Source organism: Paroedura picta, chromosome 5, assembly GCF_049243985.1.
Source record: "Paroedura picta isolate Pp20150507F chromosome 5, Ppicta_v3.0, whole genome shotgun sequence".
NCBI classification, from domain to species: Eukaryota; Metazoa; Chordata; class Lepidosauria; order Squamata; family Gekkonidae; genus Paroedura; species Paroedura picta.
In genome coordinates, this window is record NC_135373.1 from 43,376,755 (window position 1) to 43,398,636 (window position 21,882).

Genomic DNA, 21,882 nt, shown 5'->3' on the forward strand with positions numbered 1-21,882 from the left:
TTCATGAATTTATAGCCTGCTTTTCTTATAGAATCATAGAGTTGGAAGGGATCTCCTGGGTCTTCTAGTCCAACCCCCCGCACAATTTGTTCATTAATTCAGTTTATATATTGCCCCTCACTATGATGTCTCAGGGCAGTTTGTTGGCAAAGTTTAACAATGCAAAGAGATGAAAAGCACTAAGCTGTTTAAAAGAATAAAACTGTTTTATTGAGAAGAGAAACAACATTTGTATATAGAGAGGAGAAAGAATCCTAGGAGTCTGTCCAACTGTCTTCTCCATTCATTCAGTCGGTTGTGTCTGTTCTGGAGGCAAACAGGGGGGAAGTGTGCTCAAAGGAGCCGGAAGTGTCCAAATAAGCCAATCAGGACAAAAGATGAGACTATTTGAAAAATATCAGCAAGTTCTTAATCTAACAATGTTAAATACTTATCTCCTCTGATGCCCCCATAGGATATTCTTCATAATGTTTTTTTGAATCATGCACACTACTGATCTTGCATAAATACACCTTATATATTTGTTGTACATTGAATATATTGCTGTACCACTGTTTCACTTTCAAAACTTCCTGAGTTGGAATGCAACTTTAAAAATGCAGAAAATCCACAAAGTACAATAACAGGTGAAGATTCTGTGAACTGATTCTGTGGATGTTGGCAGATTATGAGAGGGAGGGCAGGAAAGGATGAATCAATGCTGGACTCTCATGGCCCTCTCTTACATGCTGATCACCACTTCAGTGTCGGGAACGAATTTTCCTCCAGGCCAGATTGGAAAGGGTGTAAGTATTTTTGCTCTCCTCTGGTATCATTGGGGGAGTGAGGGAAGAGGTAGCTGTGAGATCCCTTCCTGAACTATATAGGCTTATTCCACATGCATAGAATAATGCACATTCAATGTGCTTTCTCAGCTGTAAACAGGAAAATCTGCTTCTAAAGTGCATTGAAAGTGCATTATCCAATGTGTGAGGAATGTATGTTCTAAAATAACATCCAGAGTAAACTCGTTGCATTAAAAAAACATCATCTGTTGCATTTCTGCTGCATTTGTGTGTGGCAGGTAGCCATTTAAAAAAGGAATAAAAAGTGGTAACCCAATATGAGCAGACATGAGTTTCAATAGTTTCAGACTAGGATCTGGGAGCCCAGGTTCAAATCCCACCCTGCTATGAAGCTTACTGGGTGACTTTGGCCTAGTTGCTATCTCTCAGTTTAACCAACCTGCTATGAGGATATCATGGAGGATAGGAGGATGATGGGGGTCCCACCCTAGTTGGGCATCCCTTGTAACATAATAACAACTAGTGCTGAATTGTCTGGCTGGACTCTGTAGATTGTGGTGGGATAGTTGTTCCCGCCATCTTGTGGGTTGCTATATGTACTCTTTAATGGAGTTTTTATGGGGTAATTGTTATAGTTTTTTAATTGTTAGCCTTTTTAATTGTCTACCTTCAAAAGCAGCCATTCACTCCAATGGATCTCTGCAGTCTGGAGATCAGTTGTAATTTTGGGACATCTTCAGGCCCCACCTGGAAATTGGCAATCCTACTCATTAGGTAGGTTGCTGCTATTTATAGTTTGTGTTTTTGGCAAAGGAGTACGATGTGATGCTGCGTCTCCACCATATTCATGCCACCATTTTAAAGACGTTGCAAACCTGTCAACTTGTCATGGCTTCTCAGAAGGAATTCTGAGAATTATTTGTCTGAGTGGCCTAACAATTACTTCCTAGGGATCCCCAGTGTCCCTCACAGGCAAGCCTCTCTCACATCTTTTTGGTTAGCAGTTCTGATACTTCAAACTGCTGATATGTATTAGAACGTGCTGAGCCTGTGGACAAGACTCAAGTTTTGAAAAGAGGTAGTGGGTGCTATAAGAAAATGGCTGCCACAGAAGCAGGACCAAATACGAAATGATTGCCATGGGAAGGCAAGCAGAAAATGTTGGGAATTTCCAGGGCAAGTATCCTTTTTATAATGGACAAAGCTGATTCCCAGTAGACACAAAGATGATGCTTCTAAAAGGTCTTCTGAAGCACCTCCTGCTCCAGTAAGGTAAAGGAAAACTAGGGGCCATTCCGCACTAGTCCAAAATAGCACAATGGTTACAAATTGAAATCGCTAATGTTTTGCTGTTATGCACAACGTCGTTGACAATCTGCAACACTCCTGAAACCGATCTGCAAAAAGCTCTTCGTTGTAACGCTTTCAGGAAAATCCCAAAAAGTGGATTCACCCTCCGGAAAGCGCTACACTCTTGTAACCAATCTGCAATAATAGCGGGAAAGTTCTGTGTGTTACCATTGTTGCGGTTTCTGCAGTCCCTCCCCCTAGCTCTCTCCTCTGATCTTCCGGCGAAGCGATCGCCATTTTTTTTTTCTCCAAGCGAGCGGAGATCAACACACCGGCAAGCCTTTGTTTACCCAGCGAGGCTTCCCTGGCTGCAGAGCTGTTTTAAGTCACCAAGCACGAAACAACACACAGCCCTGTTCGCTGGTTTATTTTCCCTTTATTTTTCACTGTATTTTCGGCCGAAAATCACGCCCGTGCGGGGGGGAAGCATTTTTTTTCCCACTCGGGGGGAGCATGGCAACGATGAAACGGCAGCTCAAACACCACCTGCTAGCTAGATGGGTCTCTCCGTTGCAACGAATCAACGCAGATTCGTTGCAACGTGTTTTTTTTTTAAAACCTTCCTTAAAGGGAAAGGGGCTTTTTGGGATCATGATAACGGCCGCCCATTGGCTGCTTGATGGCCAGGGGCGGAACAAAGCTCGGCAATATCGCTTCCTGGGTAGCGATTTTTGCCGAGACCGGAAACCTGTGGGAAACGATAGAAACGCAACTGGATTCCACTACGAAGGCAGGTATGCATAACGACGAATTCCACTGGGTACTCGTTTTACCGACCTCGGAAGGATGGAAGGCTGAGTCAACCTTGAGCCGGCTGCTGGGATTGAACTCCCAGCCTCATGGGCAGAGCTTTCAGACTGCATGTCTGCTGCCTTACCACTTTGACTGGGTAAATACGTGGATACTAGTAAACACACCAGCAGCCAGGGATGCCCGCCTCCAGGCAGGACCTGGGGATCCCCTGAAATTCCAGCTCATCTCCAGACTACAGAAATCTGTTCCCCTAGAGAAAATGGATGTTTTGGAGGATGGACTCTATGGCATTGTACTCCTCAGAGGTCCCTGTCCTCCCCAGGCTCCATTCCCAAATCTCCAGGAGTTGCCCAACCTTGATCTGGTGACCCAAACTACTTATCCCCTGTCCGTGGCCAAAAGGGACCTGGCAACCCTAGAATCACGACATCCATGGCACCAGGAAACGCAAGGGGACCCACAACACTGGGGGTTATTGGTGTAACAAACATCCTTGAGTTTCTTTTACCTCATGTTGACCTAAAATGTTAGGACACCACTAAGGAGAGTAGCTTTGCATCCAGATGTTGTTCCCTATTGTAGCACTGATGTGCTGAGACACTGATTCATGCATACAGGACAATCCAGTCACCAATGATGACTTTAGCACATTATCCAGCCAGATGTGCGTTGCACTGAGGAGCATCAATCTGCAGTGGTCCAGCTTGTTACCCACTGCGGATGGCCAAAGGGCTGCTTCTCCTGTGCATTTTATGCTTTTGGAGGGCCTTTGGTGTGTGTGGGGGCGAGGGGGGCTGGATTGTAGTAAGACCCATCATTAGATGCAAGAGTAAGGACCGAAATAGCTCTAGCACTGAAAGGGGGTGAAGGAGGCCAATTTTGAGGAGCACCCCCCCCCAAAAAAAGACCTCGTTACTTTCCCCCGGTTCCCAAACAATTCACCACAAAAGAAGGGGCTTTTATTATTATTGTAATTTTTTTTATTTGAAACCTTCAATAACACGCTCCCTCCTGCGTCTCTCTGTAAAGGAAAAACAATTCAGAAGCTGGAAGGCGCTCAAGAGAAAAGGAGGGGGAGAAAAGAGAAGGGGGGGAAATTTTTTCAAGCAGCCAACCCTGGCCTCCTGAGCTGAATTCGCCCGTCCAAAAAAAAAAAAAAAACAAGGGAGAAAAGAAATCACTTGTGAAAATCTGCTGGCTCCTTCCTTCGCGCGCTCATTCGCAGCCTCGCCTGGCTCTGCCCTGTCCTCGCTCGTTTCCCCCTCTGATTTCCCCCCTCTCCCTCCTTCCCCGCCTCGCTCGCTGCTTCTTCTTCTTCTTCTCGGGTTGTGCGAAGGTGCCTCCCGCGGCAGCGAGGCGCTGCGATTCCCAGGGACTAGGGAGGCTATTCTAAGGAGCGACAAGTGCCCCGCCGGCTCCCCCGCAAGCCCCGCAAGGAGGGTGAGGGAAAGCAACGTCTCCAAACCCTCCTCAAAGGTAAGGTGCTTCCCTTCTGCCAACAGCACGCCTGCAAATGTGTGGGGCTTTTTCCTCTTCTTTCTTTCTTTCTTTCTTTCTTTCTTTCTTTCTTTCTTTCTTTCTTTCTTTCTTTCTTTCTTTCTTTCTTTCTTTCTTTCTTTCTTTCTTTCTTTCCTGTCCTCCAGGTACCTCCGGAGCCAAGCCTTGCCTGTTTGTCTTCCCATCCCAAGCCCGTTGCGTGCCCAGAAATTTCCATACCTACTTGCCCTCTCCCTTGGAAATATGAGCTAGTGAAAATATAGTAATAATCATACGTTTCCCCAGAAGCATTTTTTTTTTTTTTGGTACAAAATCTTGCCTTGTTGCGGTCTCCCGTTTCCTGTGTTTGTTGCCGCAGTTTTGGCTCGGCATGGAGCTAATTTCCAATATCTAGGGCACGTTTATCTATGAGCGAAGGGAGGAAAAGGGGGCAGATTGTGTGTGAAGGATGGGGGGGGGGAATGGAAAAGTGGAAGGTCCAGGGGGAGTCTCAAACTTCAGCATATGGATATTGAGTTCTGAGGAAAAGAAGCTGCCCTGTTTCGAGAGGAGAAATTTTTACCTGCATCCCTGTAACCTTGTTTTATTTGGATGTTTTATTGAAAGGAAGAGAGAGACAGGAGAGGTTGGCTGTCCCACTGTGCTTGGGAAAGGGTCCGTTTAGTCGTTCTTTCCTGTCCTCAGGCCCAAGAAACAATTTAATGCTAATTAGTAATGATAAGTGGATCGGAGCGCTCTTGTTTGGATGAAGAAGCTGTGCCGAGGCAACTTTAAAAATAAAACCAGCAAATTCCAGAGCTGTTTTTTAAAATTGCTTTAATTTAAAAATAAATCAATGCTCTAAAATATTGACAAAGTTGTGGGGTGGGGGGGAAGGAGAGAATAAATGGGGGAATCCCTTGCACTGCCCCCACAAACGATGCATCATCTTTGGCACGAGACTGAAATGTCCCCCAAAGTCTTCTCTGTGCCTGCGGCATCTTGCAACCATTTGGATGCTGACACGCAAATGATGCCGGTTTCTGGGAGGGGGATAGAACTGGATACGTAGCTATTGTTTAGCCAGAAGAAGAACAAGTGTCGTTTTGTCTCTCTAGGGTTGTATCACAGTGGGCGTGTGAGTTTGTAAAACAGGGAGAGGGGTGTTTGCTCTGTAGGTGGGGCACAATTGGGTTTTCACACAAGAGAGCCGTTCTAGGGGTGTTAACTGAGGGGTACAGGAGCATTCCCTGTTTTATCTGGCTCCGGAGTTCTCAGGTGGGTGTTCTACGTGTGTTAAGGGGGATTTTAGATTTAGGGACCTGTCAGATTGCTAAAGAGCTGAGGCTCGTGCCGTAAAGACTGCCCCTTCAAATAACTTGGTAACCTGGACGCCTGCCATCTTCATGGTGTTATGGCAAACAGTGAAAGATATATATATATATATATTTAAGAGACAGACTGCATGTCTGCAATGCCACACCTTTTCATCCTGCTTTGGAATGCTGTGCCGTTTGCTTAGGAGTCACTGCTGGAAACAGACTTTAAGTTTGGAAAATGAACAGTGCCTCCATTCAAAAACGAGCTCAATTCTTCTTGGAAGCCGCGCGTGCACTGCTCTGATAGATCTCCCCTTCAAAACTTCACGTGCAGGAGTGGGTTGTTATTGGCGAGGGAGAGAGGCTCTGCCCATGGCCAGAGGCCTTCTCTTCGTTTTGAAAAGAGCATGTATTGCAGGCTTGAATCCTGGCACTGAAAAGATTGAGCCGTGACGAAACTGTGCTTAATACCATCTCGATTTGAAAAGGGGACTCATACTACCACTTTAACCCTCGGCAGGGACCAAAAGCACAGTCAGAAATCGGGCATCCTTCCTTCTGGTAAGGATAACAGGCAGGTGTGGCGGCATTCTAGAACTTTGAATGCCAACGCGCTCAGCTTATTCTGGCAGGCTCATGTGGCCTAGTTGCAAAGTTCTGGTGTCGCACAAGAATGCCATAGTGCAGCTCTTGAGAGCAAGGCCAAGAATCTTCCTGGATTTCCATGTTTTTCAGTAGTTTGTCAGCTCTTTATTTTGCCATGGGCCAGCTCTTAATGAGCATTCTCACACCAACCTCCTCTCATCTTCTGATCCTGAGTAGTGGTTCCTTGCTCTAAAGTGAGAGTGAGGCGTTTCCAGTCATAGCATCTCAGTTGTACAATTCCGGTCCTTTGCCAGAACTCAGCTCTTATATTTTGACAATGGCAGTGAGGAGAAGGTAGCTTTTAAGAACTAACAAGTGATTGATAAATTGATCAGGAGATTTTGTTTATTTTAGAGGTTTTGTTTAGAATAAGTTTTTATACCCTACTTTTCACTGCCTGAAGGAGTCGCAAAGTGACTTACAATTGCCTTCCCTTTCCTCTCCCCAGAACAGACACCTTGTGAGGTAGATGAGACTGAGAGAGCTCTAACAGGACTGCTTGGTCAGAACAGTACTATCAAGGCTGTGACTAGCCGAACATCATCCTGCTGATTTCACCACATTGTTGAGTTCTCCTTGACAATTCAGGACCCAAGATTAGTCCAATACTTAGGGGTTCTTTTGAAAGTTAATTAATCTGTTAATTTTCTTTATATTGTGTACGTCATTTGTAGAATGCAGTCCTCTTTGTGCTTCTTATCTAAAGACAAAATCACATTTCCCACCCCACATCAAGTTGCAGCCAATTTTTGGTGACCCCTGTAAGATTTCCAAGGTAAGAGTTGTACAGAGGTGGTTTGATATTGCCTGCCTCTGCATAACATCCCTGGTATTCCTTTGTGGTCTCCCATCCAACAAGTAACCAGGGCTGAACTAGCTTAGCTTCTGAGATCTGACAAGATCAAGCTAGCCTGTGCTATTGGGGTCAGGGCAAAATCATGACACATGTGATAAAATAGCACTAGGTATATATTCCTTCCAGTATTCAGAGGGCTTCTCATATGTTTACTTTAGTAACGCATACAACCATGCAGTAAAATAAAGCAGTATCCCCCCCCCCCATTTTGTGAGTTAGGGCCAGAGTGGATTGGCCCTAAGGCCATGAGTTTGTGGTAAGGTTTAGAAGTTCCCAAAGCTTCCCTTAGGCACTCATTTTAATTTATTTGGTACTTTATACACCAGTTTGGTGTAGTGGGTTAGGAGTGCAAACTTCTAATCTGGCATGCTGGGTTCGATTCTGCACTCCCCCACATACAGCCAGCTGGGTGACCTTGGGCTCACCACGGCACTGATAAAACTGTTCTGACCGAGCAGTGATATCAGCGCTCTCTCAGCCTCATCCACCCCACAGGGTGTCCGTTGTGGGGAGAGGAAAGGGAAGGCGATTGTAAGCTGCTTTGAGCCTCCTTCAGGTAGAGAAAAGCAGCATATAAGAACCAACTCTTCTTCTTCTTTAAAAAAATCTCTTCCTTCCTCTATGAAGCCCATGGTGATATGCATTATTCTTTTCTCTTTTGTCATACGTACTTACAACAACCTTGCGATATAAGTTAGGTTAAGAGAGTGTCATGGGTCCATGGCAATCCAGCAAGCTGCCCTGAGCCCTTCTTGGGGATGGTGGGGTAAAAGTAGAATAATAATAAATGAAAGTGTAATTGGATTTGAACCTGATCATAGGATCTTTCAGATACTAATTTAGAACCCTGTTTGCTCCCAAGCAATTGTCAGAATCCATCTTGGATGCCTGACATCTCACAGCACAAGACATGGGCAAGCCAGTAAGAAGAAGAAGAGTTGGTTTTTATACTCTGCTTTTCACTACCTGAAGGAGTCTCGAGGCAGATTGTTTATTATTTATTTATTCATTTATTTATTATATATTTACAGTTGCCTTCCCCACAACAGACACCCTGTGAGGTAGGTGGGACTGGGAGAATTCTGAGAACTTCTCTGTGACAACAGCTCTAACAGAACTGTGACATGTCCACGGTCACTAAGCTAGCTGGCTGCATGTGGAGGAGCAGGGAATCAAACATGGCTTGCTCAATTAGAAGCCACCACTCTTAGCCACTGCAGAATGCTGACACTATGATTCAGCCCACTATGATTTACCTGTTTGGGTATATCCGCTCTTAACCACTCCACCAAGCTGGCTCCTGGATTGGGCCTGTGTTAGGTGAACCAGCCTCTCTCCCTCAGAGTTTAATTTGAAAGAATGTGTCGGTGAATTAATATTCTCCTAATTTTAGAACATGAATTTGAGTTAGTATAACGTTTACCAACTCTGGGTAGGGAAATTCATGGAGATTTGAGGAAGGTTTTGGGGAGGGTGGTGTTTTGGAAAGAGAGGAACCTGTTTTCTTCAGGAGACGATCTGGAGATCAGTTGTAATTTCAGAAAACCTCCAGGTCCCACCTGTCAGTTGGCAACCTTAGACTTAGTATCTAGAAGCAACATTATTTTTTAATAGTGTCACCATTACATCAACAAGAGTTTGATTAAAACATGTTTCCAAAAGTTCCCAAATCGAAATCTGGGCTTTTTTTTTTTTTTTTTAAAGAAAGGCTCACTTTTTGGTAGTGAATTTTGTTTTGAGCCCTGGTTAACCTGATATAATTTAATCTGGGATTGCACTTTGTCTTTGGCAGGAAGCCCTGCTCTCCAACCCAAAATATGTGGTATTTCTGTGAAAAGGGCGAAGCACTCTGCACATGTCCAGATGCACTCTCCTGCCATTTATTTTTGCTACACTTGTTGCTGAATGTTTTCTTTGTTAAAGAAGCACTAAAAGTGGAATATAAAGGATTAGATAACCATGAAGAAGTTTTCGGGGGGGGGGACTGTCTTGGTAACCACTGAGATAACATTTCCCCAAATTATTACCCCATGGCTTTTTAAAAATCTTATTAGGTGTACCTTTACCTTTCTATTTTTTCAGCTTGCAGAGTCAACAGTAGGAAAGTTTGGAATCTAGTAAATACTTCTGGTATGACCTTTTGCTTTAGTACATGGCAGATAGCCTCTTGTTTCTGGCACTGCTGCAGCATCAATAGCAAAACCACGTTGAGAACAGTGCCACATGGAATGTGACTGCAAGAAACTCCCGTTAGCTTCTGGGATAGGAATGGATATTAACAGCGTCCTGTTACTGGCGGGCAGGAAAGAAAGAATACATAATCTTTACTTTAAAAAAAAAACAACTTTAAGAAATGAAAAGTCCAGAAACTCTTTTTTTTAAATATCCCCTTCTCAACTTTTCAAGCCCATTTTGAGAGAAACATGAATGCAAAAGGGCTATTACTCTTTATAGCCTAAGGAGAATATACTTAGGAACCAGCATAGAAGTGGTTAAAATGCTGGACTAGGTTCTGGGAGACCCAGTTCACATCCCGACTCTGTCCTGGAAGCTCACTGCCTTTGGATCAGTCTCTGCGGAGAGAAGAGAATAGTGTTGTAAGCCGCTTTTGGTCCCCATTGAGGGGAAAAGCAGGGTATAAGTATCAAGGAATATATTTGCATTTGCATACTAAATATAAAGCAGTGGATTGTTTTTACTTTCGTTTGTATTTTCAGTCTCTCTCCTCTCCTTTGTTAATGTGTTGTGTTGTTTCCTTCTTGCATAATGAATCTCCTGGCCTGAGGTTGGGTCAGAAGATCAAACTAGACATGATGGAGCTGCCAGCCTTATGTCTTTATAAAATGGAGAGTGGATGGTCTATATTATATCCTAAAGGGGGCTTGCCAGGGTGGGGGGAGCTCATGTCTCCCCTTCTCCAGATTCACCATGCTCTGCTTCACTTGACACACTGTTTTCTGCTCAGGTCCAAGAAAGGGAAGGGAAGAAAAGAGGAATCACTGCCTTTAACCCTGTCTTCCTTTTATGTGAATAAGGTAGAAGCAAGAAATATGCATATGGCTGCCTGCTAGGGAGGCCATATCTCCCATTGCAGCAGGACACCTCCTACCTGCCGCTGGTTCTTCCTCCTCCTGCTCAGTTGGGCAGCAGGTAGGATCGCCAACTCTGGGTTGGGAAATACCTGGATATTTTGGGGGTGGAGCCTGGGGATGGCAACATTTGGGGAGGGTATAATGCCATAGAGTCCCTGCCTCCAGAGTAGCCACTTTCTCCAGGGGAACTGATCTCTGTTGGCTGGAGATCAATTGAAATACCGGGGGATCTCCAGACCCCACCTGGAGGCTGGCAACCCTAGCAGCAGGAGGAAGCTTCCCGGGGAAAGAAGAGCCAAATGGCATAACACTGATGCCATGATGTCACTGCCAACATGACCCAGAAGTGATGTCATTGGGCAATGCTCTAGCATTTGTCTCAAACTATGGTTAAACCGTAAGTTTAACCCTGTGTGATTATGTCACTTCTGGCTTGCACTGGAAGTGATGTCATTACATTGCTAGGTCACCAAGGAGGGACCCCAAAGGGAGTACCCTACTAGTTGCCAGCCTTAGGTTGGCATCCCTACTGCCTGCCCCGTTACATTTGTTTGGGCCCTAAGTTATCTACAAGTATACCTACTTCAAATGTATGTCAGGCTCATACACAGGGGGCGTGCCACTTTGACCTCTATGGCTGGCTAGCAGCATCAAACTTCTCAATTGGAGCGGTCACATTATTTGGCCATTATAGGTGAGATAAGTGGCCGGAACTTCTAGACTGGCTATTTCATTGCCTCTCTTGGTGCAAGTCAAAACTCACCGAAGTAACAGTGATCTTGCAAGGTTGTCTGTGGCTATTTACAGAGTGTAAAGACCAGTTAATCATGTATTTAGAAAACAAATCAATGTACACCCTTATTCCTATTAAAGAAGTTACCCACTCTATTGCCTTGGAATGTACCTCTTTTCTTTTCAATGGGCAAAGATATCTTGAAAAGAAAAACGGTACTTGAGAAAGCCTTCATAGGACCCAGCTTAAGAGAGAAATCTTCCTGGACTTTTGTGTTTGTAAATGGCACAGAATGTGAATGGCACTTGCTCCTGAGTCTTGAGTGATCCTTATTTGTGCATGTAACCCTGCTTGTCTTTGCTTGTGAGCATGGCAAAGCAACATTTTGCTTCCCTAAATGAAGTAAAAGGTCAGCAAAATCAGACTCCTTCTCTGACAGAGCCTGTTCTCCTTCCAGGCCAAGGGCAAGCAGATCAAAGGAAGGAGCTTGGAGAGAATGTGAGGGGAGATTTAAAATGTGGGGTTGCCACATTGTGCTTTTCCCCCTCTGCCACCCAGAGCCAGCTTGGTGCAGTGGTTAGGCGTGTGGACTTCTAATCTGGCGAGCCAGGTTCGATTCTCTGCCCCTCCATATGCAACCAGCTGGGTGACCTTGGGCTCGCCACAGCACTGATAGAGCTGTTCTGACTGAGCAGTAATATCAGAGCTCTCTCAGCCTCAACCACCTCACAGGGTGCCTGTTGTGGGGAGAGGAAAGGGAAGGTGATTGTAAGCCGCTTTGAGACTCCTTCAGGTAGAGAAAAGCAGCATATAAGAACCAAATCTTCTTCTTCAGTAATATCAGGGCTCTCTCAGCCTCACCCACCTCACAGGCTGTCTGTTGTAGGGAGAGAAAAGGGAAGGCAACTGTAAGTGGCTTTGAGACTAGAAAAATGCGGCATATAAGAACCAACTCTTCTTCCTATGTGGGGGGTGGGGTGCAGGCACACAGCTGCCCAAACGACAGAGGGAAGATTAACTTTCGATGTAGATATAGTAGCCATAAAATCTGGATTGAGAGATGCCAAGGGCCAGGGTAGGTGTCCCTGTATCAACATGACCAGCTTCTATTTTGCTTGGGGAGGCATGTTGAGGTGGGAGTGTGGCTTGGGGGATTGGCATGAGGGAACAGACGGCCCACCACTTGCTGACCCTGTGTTACGAGCTACCTAGGCTTCCAAAGTGAACACAGCCTGCTGCTGGCTTTTGCCTTGCCCATTTCTCTTCTATACTTTCTGTCCCCAGGAAAAACAGGTTGGTGGAATAAACCACATTGCGTTTTTTTTTTAAATACCCTCCAGCTTGCATTCCGAGAGCTATGAGGAATTTTATCCAGTTTTTCGGAAAAGTAGTGTGATGCTCTGAGTATGGAATTTGTCACATTATTTAAGTAGACTCAAGGAGAAGCCCCGTTTCCGTGTCGCACAGGTTCCTGGCTGAGCAGAATGTCCCAGTCTGTTTTTTCTTTTAGTGAAATATATAACTTTTCTCTCTCTCTCCCTCCCTCCCTCCCCCCCTTCTTGTCCCTTTCCCCCTTTCCTGATCCCTTTTCTTAAAAAGCCAAATTTAAAACAATCTTAACTTGCATCTTGTCCTGCCTATGGTGTAAACTAGGCAATGCACAGCTAGATTTCAACAAGAACTCAGTTTTTTCTCTCTTTCTATTTGAGCGCTCTGCGCTTTTTTACAGTGATTCATATCTTCCATCCGTGTGCAATTCAGTGTGCTCGGATGCTGATGGGATGGTTGGTTGGGGCAGTGCATATGCATTTCAAAGCATTAAAGTACTGAATGGGTTGGAAATTTACTTACACCTTGGTGAACTTGAGGTGTTTTCTAGCCCTTTTTTTGGCATTCCTTCAGCCTGGCAAGTTTGATCGTGAAAATTCCCTACTTATCCCCCACCCTCCTAATAATCACACATGCAGACACAAATACACACCCATTTGGTAGATTTCCAAAAGGTTGTGAGGCGAGGACCTCAGCAACTGTTTGATCTCTTAGCAGAGTCTTTGTGTCCGGAGACCCTCACAGGGCATTGGGGTCCCAGAGCCAGTCTTTTAGAGCAGGGGTAGTCAAACTGCGGCCCTCCAGATGTCCATGGACTACAATTCCCATGAGCCCCTGCCAGCGAATGCTTGAAGTTGGTCTTTTCTTCCCTTCCCATTCTTGGGGTTCATGGGAATTGTACTCCATGGACATCTGGAGGGCCGCAGTTTGACTACTCCTGTTTTAGAGACAAAGATGACTGAGGTACGTCTGTCTCCTTCCTTTTTTGTGATACATTTTTGATGCAATATGGATGGTTGTCTTGCTGCCATTAGCTGCAATGTGCCAGTGTTTTTGAGCATAGGAGTATATGCAGATGGAGGGAGATGACAGATTTTCCTTCCACTGACAGACGCCATCCTTAATTTATGCTTGAGATGCTCTGCCCTCCTGCTTTGGACTAGGTATACCAGATTCATTAACCTGGGTTCTTCCCACAACTCTAGTCTGAAATTAATGGTTTTCTACTCTCTGCCCCCCTGGTGAAGAGTCCTCAGGGGATAAAGAATTTGTCCTGTTTGTGAACATTTGGGACAATGGTGGCTGTGACCTAGAAAACCCTGCAGAAGTAACACCTGTTTTGCTACAGATTTCAATTGTTGTACAACCTTGTTAAGAAATATCTAGTAAATATGAACAAAGGCAGTGTTAACTATCCTGAAGAAGAGTCTCAAACTTCTGTACGTTGCCTCTTTCAGGCATGCATACTAGTAAATGAAATTTGCATTCTGCATGAGTACCTGTGATTTTACAGCTTTCCCTTCCCACCCCCTGCAATTCAAGCCAAATTCACATGTGAGAATAGGCAATGGTAAAATTGCTTACCCTTTCTGATGGACCTCTTTAGCGATAATGGTATAAGGCTGGGGAAGGAGGACGTGGTTTAGCTCCACCCCTTCATTCATGCCTCCCCTATGACTCCCTGTTAGGGCTACTGACTCCTACTAAGGGAAATTTATGGAGAGTTGGGTGAGTCTACCTGGGAAGAGCTGAGTTGGGGGAAGAGAGAACTCAACAAGGATGTGATGAAACTTTGCAACTTCAGTTTCAGACTCTATGATATACCATGGAGTTTGACCTCTAAAGATGCCATTTCCTCCCTGGAAACTGATCTCTGAAGTCTTGAAATCCCAGGAAAACTCCAGGTCCTTGAAGTTGGTATTCCTTTGACCCCAGCCTGGCTCTGTTTCATGTTGAAGAAAGCAGTATCCAGATTTCTTCGTTGACTGCCTTCACCCAAACATATGCTGAAACTCTGGAGGATCTCTTAATTTAGCCTTCGAGACTGCACCCCTGGCTAAGGCATTCAGTTGGCTGTGCTACTTCTTCCTGTCTTTCATAGTCTCTTGCCACACTCAAGAGTCCCGACTTGTCTTGGAGACTACCGCATATATTGGCCAAGGGAACTTTCCAGCCAAGCTGGAAGTGTCTCACCATCTGCTTGAAAATTTCCCTTCTCTCTGGTGCACTGTCTGGATCCATTAAAAAAAAAAATCTGTCCCCAAAGTAAGCAGTGCACATTCCTTGAACAGAGGCATCAATAGGATTGAGCTGAGGGAACCCAATGTAAGTGACCATCTAAACTAGGTGGTGTAGATTTTGTCTATCTGGGCAGTGGGAGGAAGGGCAGAAGAAATGCTTGGGCCTAGCTGGTTTTGTTGCTCTATAAAGGTCCAGACCACAGAAATCTTATTGTATCAGATTTTTTTTTTGGGGGGGGAGCTAAATCTGCATTTTTAAAGCCAGGTGAAGCTTCTTTTCTCCTTTGTGGCTGATGCTGGGAGTACCTCCATAGCCCCGTTATGAGGGACAGAGGTACAAATCGCCATCTATCGGACATTTCTAGCTTACTAGATGTCTGGGGCTGTTAATCTGCCAGGTTTCAGGCTACATACAGGATGGTGTGGAAATAGGTTTCCTATTTATATTAATAGTCACCTGAATTGTCACAGTGTCAGGTAGGAGGAGACCATTGAATGTTGGATGTTATTTCTGCGAAGAGTGTGGACTTCCCCTGTAATAGGAGTGAGTGAGTGAACGAAAAAACGAACAGAGTGGTTGGGGGGAACTGAAGCATGAGAATGGTTTTGTACATTTCTAGTGAAAACAGAACTTTAGTATGAGTAAAGCTACTGCATTAAATACTAATGTATCATTGTATGTATGTATGTATGTATGTATGTATGTATGTATGTATGTATGTATGTATGTATATATATATATATATATATATATATATATATATATATATATATATATATATATATATATAAATAATTATTTTATTATGGGGAAAACATTTTGCTCCCATAGAAGTTGGCCAGCTTGTATTGTGAGAATGGCATGAACCCATCTTCCTCTGGGCTTTAGTAGGAAGTTTTTATTTCATATGCTACCACCCTGCTAAGAAAAACTTGAAACCCATTTCTTTGACCTAAGGGACCTCCCTCCAATGTATGTGATACTTCCACTGATGGAAGAATCCCTTCAACTGAAGGAAGTCTCCTTAGGCTGGAGGAAAGGTTAAAACTGTGCTCATAACATTTTAAAAGACATACCATAATGTTCACCATTAAAAGAGTTGCAATCTTTACAGTCTCCTAGTACCTAGAGTATTCTAAAGAGAAAACATCTGGAATTTAGAAAGAACTAACTCCACCACAAGAAGATGCTTGGTTTGGAATTATTTAACATTTGATTGGATGATCAATTGTCTTCTGATTGGACGATCCTAAACCCTAGGGCAGGTGTTTTGTGCTTGTCACAGACCCCAGTAGGCAGTAGTCAAAATTCCCAAATAACTGAATGGGTCATCTAAGCCGGGGGCTTCTGAACTAGCCGGACATTTTCCCCTGTTCCTCCTGCCCTTTTGCCATGGGCTGTCCCTTTCCTCCATATAGCTCTCTTCTGTTTGAGCTGGTAGCTATTGGGGAAGGGCAATTAGTATGCTTTATAAGGCCAGATTAGGCCCTTTAGGGCTGCAGTTACTTATTCAGGTTCTGAAATACTGTAACATCTTTTATTCTGAATAGCAATTTTAATATATTGTGAATTAAAATAAAAACTTTGACCTGTTTATGGGAGATCTTTCTTTAAAAAGGGTGTACATGGTATACCACATTTTATGGCGTATGCCACCAGATGGCACCGTTATCTTCCAAATTCTTGTGACTCCTCAGGGTGAGTCAGGTTCTAATCTTGCTGGCTTTGATTTACAGCAGCAGTCTCCCATTTACGGGAATTAGAGGTAATAGAGGTCAACATAGTTGTGAGATTTGCCTAAGATAAATAGATTAAAAAAGGATCTGTTTTCCAATTCAGCCCAAGGCCTGTGTGCGATAATCTAAAGAATAATTTCACTTTTATTTATTTATTTTTAGATTTATATGCTGCCCTTCCCCAGGGGGCTTGGGGGGGTTGCTTATAACATTTTGTTTTCTTCTCCCTTTTGTATGTTTCATTGTTGTGAGACGTGGTCTGTTGTGCAAACTATTGAATATCTTTGTCTACTTGAAAGGAAGACAACTCCAAGTAAAAGGCAAAACAAAAAATTATATGAAATATTTGTTTTAAAAAAAATTACTGTAGATAACTAACTTGCATGTGAATTTAATAAGACAGGTCCCTCTTTTGCTTGATAGAAAAAACTCTTAGTTCTTCTTTCAGGCAAGTCGAGTGCTTGTTAAGTAGGAAAATCATTTGTTTTAATACAGGCTTCCTAGTTCTGCATTAGTTGGTGCAAACTTAAAGGGACTTCGAGGAATGGTAGAGAACAGGAAGGCCTGGAGGATCATTGTCCATGGGGTCACGATGGGTCGGACAGGACTTCACACCTAACAACAACAACAACAAATTCTGCATTGGGGGCAGAACATGGGGAAAGCAACATTTAGTGAGGGGAGGGACCTCAGGAGAATATAGTTCCATAGTGTTTATGCTCCAAATAGCCATTTCCTCCAAGGGAGCTGATTGGTTATCTGGAGATCAGTTGTATTTCCAGAAGATCTCCAGGCCCCATGTGGAGTTTTGATCACCCTAGAGAGCCAGCGTGGTGTACTGGTTAAGAGCAACAGCGTCTATTCTTGCAAGCCGGGTTTGATTCCCCACTCCCCCACATACAGCCAGCTGGGTGACCTTAGGCTTGTCACAGCCCTGATAGTGCTGTTCTCACAGAGCAGTAATATCAGGGCTCTCTCAGCCTCACCTACTTAATAGGTGTCTGTTGTGGGGAGAGGAAGCGAAGGCGTGTAAGCTGCTTTGAGATTCCTTTGGGCAGTGAAAAGCAGGGTATATTGTGATATAGCAGGGTTGCCAACCTCCAGGCGAGGCTGGAGATCCCCCCCCCCCCAGAATTGCAGCTGATCTGGAGGGAATGGCAGCTTCAGGGGGTGGACTGTATGGCAATATTTTCCGCTGGGGTTCTTCCCTTTCTCAGGCCCCACCTTCCCCAGGTTCTGTCCCCCAAGATCCAGGAGTTTCCCAACCCAAAGTTGGCAACCGTACTGTACAGTGATGTTTGTGCATAGGCAGAGTTTTTTTAAAAAAACAGTGTATGGGAGAAGGGAGAGTTCAGCACTTTGGGCTTTTCCTTGAAATTACCTTTTTAAATATTTATTCTTCTGATGGAGGAGGGAGGGGGCTCCATGGCCAAAAGTAGCCTCCAGATTGCTTTGGGGGGAAAGTGTGGATGGGAGATTTCCTCTGCTTTGTATGGATTTGGCAGCTACCCAGTTCGGATGTAGTGTGCTGGTGCTATCATAATGGTAACCACAGAGCGTTGGTGGCCAACATGCTAGCATCCTCCCTCTGTAGAGAACGAAGCTGTGATTACTGTTCTTATCAAGCATTCTTTACAACGGCGTTAAAATCACTAACACTGCCATCTGCTGACAGTTTCAGTGGGACGACTAGCATGGTTCTGCCTTTCAGGGGGATTTTGCAAAGAGGAGGAGGTAAACAATCGGAAGGAGATAGAAAAGGAGAAAGAGTAATAAAATAGTGGGGTCAGAGTGGGGAAGAGGTAAAAACCAGCGTAATACAAGTATAAACAAAAAGGGAGCTGGAAGAGAGAGAGTAGGTGGAACATCTTTTGCAGCTGAAAAAACAACTTTGCTGAGGGTTGTTCCCTCCCCCCTTCCCCATCCTGTTTCAGGTACCTTCTAAAGTTTGGATGTGGCCAAAGCTGCAAGCCAAAGAGCAAGACCCAAAGCTCTCTTGGTCCTTTGGCTCTTAGGTCATGACTCGTAGTGTGTCTTTGAATCAGCGAGCCAATAAGTCAAGGACTGACTCAGTGCATGGTTTGGGGGGGGGAGGGTTGCTTGCAGCTTACTGGTTTATTTAGATAATCCTCCCCCCCCCCCCCAATTATGTTAGGCTGGTTTTCATCATTTTGGGAAGAAAACAGGGTACAAATATTTAAGGTAGATCATGGCCTGTTAGCGCAGGGGTAGTCAACCTGTGGTCCTCCAGATGTTCATGGACTACAATTACCATGAGCCCCTGCCAGCAAATGCTGGCAGGGGCTCATGGTAATTGTAGTCCACAAACATCTGGAGGACCACAGGGTTGACTACCCCTGCGTTAGCGGACCACTGGCCAACTTCTGGTGGCTCTCCTGCTGGGGTGGGAAATTTGCAAAGAATGCACAGGCTTCAGTCAAGTCCATCAAGATGTGTCTTACGTTCTAAAGCAAAAGTACACAGCCTTCTTAACACAGATTAGTTATGCTTTAATGTCTAACAGGTCTAGGCTATGCATTCTTGCTCTGTAAATTTAAAACACATCGTAGATCAGGGGAATGCTAGGTTTTTTGTCCAGTTGTTTTTAAACAAACGGCATAAGATTGAATTCAGCCTGTTCCTTCAGTACAACGATGAAATGACTCCCACATTGCTGCTTGGTTTACACCATGTCCCATCTCTGAGCAGTCTGAAGACTATTAGAGAACCTGTTGCTACTCAGAGTTTTTCATTGATCGTAATCTGGCCTGTTCCAGCATTTTAGAGAATGGATGGCTTTGGGGCAAAGGTGGCTTGGTATAAACAAAATGTTTATGTTAAGGTCTGTTGGAAGGGTAGGTGGTTTGCAAGAATAACCAGGATGGGAAGGGAATGGCAAGAATTTTTTTTTTAATGGGACTAAATTGCCCAGACTAACCTGAGTTTGGGACCTAAATAGTGTCAGCCATAGTCAATACTTGAATGGGCTACCACCAAAGAAGATTAGTGTTAAATTGACCAAACTGTGGCTCTCCAGATGTTCATGGACTACAATTCCCATGAGCCCCTGCCAGGATGAGAACTGTAGTCCATTGACATCTCAAGAGCCACAGTATGGCCACCCCTGCTATATGTGTTTCAAGGCAGGAGATGTTTAGAGGTAGTTAGCTAATGCCTGCCTCTACATAGTGACTCTGGGTTTCCTTGGTGGTCTCCCATTGAAATGCTAACCAAGGCCAACCCTGCTTAGCTTCCAAGTGCTAACAGGATCGGGCTGGCCAGGGCCACCTAGATTGGATCATGAGACAGTTGCCGGACACAAAAACACAAGGAATGAAAGGCAAAAGCCCCTTCTCCCTACCTGCTGTGCTGCCAAACCAAAAAGAGCCAAAGTGTCCCTGGAAGTAGTTTTTCAACCTCTAGGTGGGGCATAGTATCTTTCAAAATTACAACCGATCTCCAGATGACAAAGATCAGATCCCCTTGAGAAAATGGCAGCTTTGCAGGTTGAACTCTATGGCATTATATCCCACTGATGCCTCTGCCCTCCCCACCAAAAAAATTGGTGCCCTTCTCCACCAAATATCTAGGAATTTCTCAATCTGGAGTTGGCAACCCTATCTGGGAGGTCAAAACGTCCTTCATGGTTGTGCTGCAAGGCCCCCATGTTGTTCCCCAACGAACATGAGGAATTCATAATGTGGGGCTTTAATGCTGCAAATCCCGCATCTGCTGGGCTTGTTTATGTGTGACCGGTCTCTTTAACTTGCATAACTTAAGAACGTAAGAAGAGCCCTGCTGGATCAGACCCAATACTCCATCATTCTGTCTCACTCAGTGGCCAACCAGTTCCTCTGGACAGCCAATAACAGAGCCTAAAGGCCAAGATTTTCCCCTGATAAATGCCTCCTGGTTTTGGGATTCAGAGGCTTAGTGCCACTGAACTTTTTCTCTGTCTCCCAAAATACTAGAACTCAAGGGCATCCAATGAAGCTGATCAGCAGTAGGCTCAGGACAGACAAAAAGAAATAGTATTTTACACAGAGTGTGATTAAAATGTAGAATGACTGCCAGTGGATGTAGTGACGGCCACAGGAATAAACAGCTTTAAGGAGGGATTACATAGATTGATGGAGGATAAGTCTTTCAGTGGTTATTTGCTATGGTGACGGAGTGGTACGTCCATATTCTCATCTCTTTCTACCCCATGGATAATTTTAGAAACCTCTGGACTGCAAGGCGAACAAACCGGTCAGTCCTAGAGGAGATCAGTCCTGACTGCTCTTTAGAAGGCCAGATCCTGAAGATGAAACTCAAATACTTTGGCCACCTCATGAGAAGGAAGGACTCCCTGGAGAAGAGCCTAATGCTGGGAGCAATTAAGGGCAAAAGAAGAAGGGGATGACAGAGAATAAGGTGGCTGGATGGAATCACTGAAGCAGTCGGTGCAAACTTAAATGGACTCTGGGGAATGGTAGAGGACAGGAAGGCCTGGAGGATCATTGTCCATGGGGTCGCGATGGGTTGGACATGACTTCACAACTAATAACAACAACATCATGTCACGGCGTTAGTCATCTCTTTTTTGTGTTGAAAAGTCCCAGAGTCTTCAGCCTTTCCTCATAGGGAAGGTGCTGCGACCCCTTGATCATCCTGGTTGCCTTCCTCTGTACTTTTTCCGGCTCTGTAATGTCAGTTTTGAGGTACGATGCCTAGAACCGTACACGGTATTCTAAATGAGGCTACACCATTGATCTATACAAGGGCTGTTTTATTCTTAATCCCTTTGCTAATATACCCGAACACTGAGTTTGCCTTTTTCACCACTGCGGCACATTGGTTGACGCTTTCACTGAGCTATCCACTGTGACTCCAAGATCTTTTCACCTCACAGTCTCAGCAAGTTCAGACACCATTTGCCTACACTTGAAGAGAGTCTGTGCGGTGGAGTGGTCAAGAGCTGTGGCCTCTAATCTGGTGAGCCGGGTTTGATTCCCTGCTCCTTCCCCACATGCAGCCAGCTGGGTGACCTCGGGCTTGACACAGCACTGATAAAGCTGTTCTGATCGAGCAGTGATATCAGGGCTCTCTCAGCCTCATCCTCCTCACAGGGTGTCTGTTATGGGGAGAGAAAAGGTTATTGTAAGCCACTTTGGGACTCCTAAGGGTTGAGAAAAGCGGCATATAAGAAACAACACTACTACTACTACTTCTTCTTCTTCTTCTTCTTCTTCTTCTTCTTCTTCTTCTTCTTCTTCTTCTTCTTCTTCTTCTTCTTCTTCCAGTGTGCACCTTATAATTACCAACCATGAATTTCATTAACCACATTGTTGCCGACTCATCCAGATTGTGGAGGTCCTTCACAGTCCACATTGCTTTTCACCATCCTGAATTCATTTTGTGTCGTTTGCAAACTTGGCCACTACACTATTCAGCCCTAGTTCCAGATCACTGATGAATAAATTAAATAGTATTGCCCCAATGTTGATCGTTGTGGGACCCCACTGCTTACTTCCCTCCATTGTGAGAACTGTCCATTGATTCCTACTATTTGCTTCCTGTCTGTT

The 21,882-nt window shown here is 44.6% G+C and overlaps 2 protein-coding genes across 2 annotated transcripts in view; one reads left to right on the top strand and one right to left on the bottom strand.

Moving 5' to 3' along the window:
• The window catches only part of LOC143837566 (uncharacterized), a 92,151-nt gene that overhangs the window by 47,639 nt on the left and 22,630 nt on the right, over positions 1-21,882 (bottom strand). The window lies entirely within an intron of this gene.
• Positions 4,083-21,882, top strand: part of COL8A2 (collagen type VIII alpha 2 chain) — a 167,398-nt gene continuing 149,598 nt past the window's right edge. Inside the window, exon 1 of the mRNA XM_077337546.1 lies at positions 4,083-4,364. The gene's annotated coding sequence lies outside the window, so the exon portion shown is untranslated. The remainder of the gene's footprint in view (positions 4,365-21,882) is intronic.